The sequence below is a fragment of the Galeopterus variegatus genome, unplaced genomic scaffold, assembly GCF_000696425.1.
Source record: "Galeopterus variegatus unplaced genomic scaffold, G_variegatus-3.0.2 Scaffold12362, whole genome shotgun sequence".
Classification (NCBI taxonomy): domain Eukaryota; kingdom Metazoa; phylum Chordata; class Mammalia; order Dermoptera; family Cynocephalidae; genus Galeopterus; species Galeopterus variegatus.
The window spans coordinates 40,885-44,542 of record NW_007738473.1 but is presented as its reverse complement, the minus strand read 5'-3'; positions in this window follow the sequence as shown (position 1 = coordinate 44,542).

The window sequence follows — 3,658 nt, the reverse complement described above, 5'->3', positions numbered from 1 at the left end:
TTCCTTTTTCTTGTCTGCCCTGGGTTATTTTGAAAAGACCTTCTTCATGATCTGAAATTCTGTCTTCTGCTTGCTCTACCCTGCTGCTCAAGCTCTGTGTTGTGTTTTTTATTTCATTGAATGAATCTTTCATTTCTAGGAGTTCTACTACACTCTTCTTTTAAGGTATTAATCTCTTTGTAAATTTCCTCCTTCATATTCTGGATGTTTTCTCTTGTTTCCTTGTGTTCTCTAATCGACTCTTCTTTTATCTCTTCAAGTTTTCTTAAGATCATTGCTTGGAATTCCTTTTCAGACCCTTCAAGGATTCCCTGTTCTGTGGGGACTGGAATTTGAGCATTAGTGTGTTCCTTTGGTGGTGTCATATCTTCTTGTTTGTTCATAGTTCTAGTATTTTTTCATTGATGTTTGGTCATCTGATAGAGAGGGCTTGCTCCTTCTATTACTCTGNGCTGGCAATTTTTTTCTTTTAGTATTTTGAATATATCATTCCACTTTCTCCTGGCCTGTAGACTTTCAGTGGAGAAGTCTGCTTTTAGTCTGATGGGGGCTCCCTCAGAGGTGACTTGATGCTTTTCTCTTGCTGCTTTTAGAATTCTTTCTTTGTCTTTGAGATTTGCAAATTTGACTATAACGTGTCTTGAGGAGGATCTTTTTGGATTGAATCTGTTTCGGGACCTTTGTGCTTCCTGGATCTGAAGATAAGCATCTCTCCCTACACCTGGGAAGTTTTCTGTTATTATTTCCTTGAACTGATTTTCAATACCTTTTCCTTTCCCCTCCCATTCTGGAATACCCACAATTCGGATGTTAGAATGCTTGAAGTTGTCTGCCATCTCTCTTAGATTTTCTTCATTATTTTAAATTCTTTTTCCTTTTTCTTGTCTGCCCTGGGNTCACGTGGGTCTTGGCTCACCTTGGCAGCTGCTGAACTGTGGGTGATTCCCTTCCTTATGGTGCCTTAGATTGGGCCCCTTGTGCTGCTTGGTCTCAGCTCACCTTGGTGGCTGCTCGGCTGTGGGTGCTACCCTTCCCTCCAGGGCCTTATACTGGGCCTGTACTCACTTTATTTTATGGATTCGCTATCCAACTAAGCTTCTTAAAAGCTGTAAATTGACTTACCACTTTGTAAAGTTTAGGAGAAGTATACAATGCAATATATATTCCATTTATCTGATATTTATAAATAAGCATTATGACTTTATAGATTATGCATGCTGTTGTGTATATTTGTAGTTTCTATGAATTTATTCCCATTTAATATATTGTTGTATAAATATTCCAATTTTTCTTAATTCAATTACTCTGATGAACATTTGGGATATTTCAGTTTTAGGCATAGGTACCATTGTACATCACACAACTACGTTTAGAATGGAATTTATGTGTAAAAGTATTGTGTATTTAATTATCTCACAGTTTTTCAAAGTGGTTATATCAATTGATACTCGTAATAGCAATGTTTGCAAAAAGGAAAATGTTTGCAATCCCTTAAAGCCTAAGCTATAAATTGCCACACTCTCTCTTTTTCCAACATATCATTGAACATGTCACGTGGCTGAGCTCTAATCCAAGAGTGCAGAAATACATTTCACAAGTAGTGAAGTATGAAAAATTTATGGACACAGAGACATGGTGCATAATTGGACCCAATCACTCAATCTACCTAATTCAGTTTCATGAATCTTTAGTATCTTTAGCTAAAGTATCTGCAATTGCACATATTCTTAATTATTATAGCTTTGAAATAAATCACATTATGCAGTAAAGCAATTTATGCCATTTTTTTTCTTACCCCTGAGTAGATCATGGTAATCTTTGTCCCTTTTTATTTTTATAAACTGCTTGGGATTTATTTTGTTCATATTACTGCATGCTTTTGTATCAAGAATCTCTCATGCTCTCTAAAACTTATGTTACCTGTTCATTAGATCTGTGCTTCAAGGCATTCATAGCTGTAGCTAGGCTTCTTATGCTGTATCAGTCTACACATCTTCACCCCCTTTTTATGCTTCTGTAATTATAGAAAAAATCATATTAGATAATGTCTATTTTTACCCTGTCTTTAATGATGTGACTTTATTTGAATTGTTAGATAATTATTATTGTTATTATTATCAGATTTATGAGGGAGAAGAGAGGCAATAGAAACCTATATATTGAGTTCAACATATTTAATAATAAATCCACCTTTTCTCTATTTATTTCTATTTATTTCTCCATTGATAGCTGAAAGATAAATAAATAGACTTATAGGTGTAACTACTGATACAAATAAATAAGGCTGAATAATTGGACAAAGCACACATCAAACATAAATATTATCTTAGATGTATGATCATTAATTATATTTGTTTTATTTTCTCTCTAGTTTCTTCTTAATATTTTTTCAATATGTTAATGTTTCTATTATAATAAAGAAAGAAATTGTATGTTTGAAAACCTTGTAAAAATACAAAAATACCATGACCTCTAGCATTTTCACTTCAATAGAATATCTGTGAAATGAAGAAAATAGCCTAGAATATGGCAGCCTTTATATTTGAAAACATTAAAGCAAGATTATCTTCTGTATGTATTTTTTCTCAAATTCCTTACTGCATGCATATATATAATGATTCATATATAACATTATATCAATAAATAATTCATTTGGAAGTTCTTAATAAAAGTTATGTTGGTTATAACATTCAAACACGCTCTAAAGAACATTTAGTAAAAGACTAATTGTATAAAATGTGAAAGAGATGAATAACCACAGATTTAGAAGTATATTGTCAAATTACATGGAGAAGGCTACTGGTAATGGCATCTTAGATGATTTCCACTGAGTAGGACATATAGACTACGGAAAGAATAGAATAAAATATGAAAGTATGAAAAAAAACATATCTTAATGAGAGCATTAGCAATCGACAACAAGTTATGGGCAGTTTCTAACAGCAACATGTACATTTTGAGATGAAAAGCAGGATTGCTGCTGAAAGTGAAGGTATAAGGCCAAAAACATGTATACAGTTCTCTAGAAACAGCATTTTACAGAATGGGTTAAAGACAGAGATTTTGGCAGGGGTTAAAAACAGAGATTTTGACTTCTATTCCAATCAATTATTCGCTTTGTCGAAAGTCAAAAAGCACCTGAACATCTACATGTGTAACTAAGGCAAGAAACACCTGCAATTGTTCATTTGCAAGGGTGGCAATGGTCATGTCAACATGAGGATCATTCTGAGGTCAGGCGTCAATTGCCTTGAGTAGGAAACTTTTTGCATTGAAACAGTATTTTTTAAAAAGCTACCTGAGGATCAGCTATTAGGTCCATACAGTGTAAAAAAAAATTATTTTATATATTTCAAGCATAATTTATACTAAGCTAGCCAGAATTTCAGAGAGATGATCGAGATATCTGGGGATGATTTGTTCTAGAGCCTTTGCCTGAGAGACTGATCTATACTTTTTATGGCCACATAGACCTATATGTAATGGGACAAATGTGAGAATAACCCAAAGTTGGAGATTCAGAGAAAACGTTCCCTAATATGGATTCAGACCACGGGCGCACACACAGATGCAAAAGTGATCGGGAGATAAACTATGCCTTTCTCAGTCTGAAACTGAGATGTGACTCTCCTAAGGCGCTCAGGAAACTGCAAGCCTG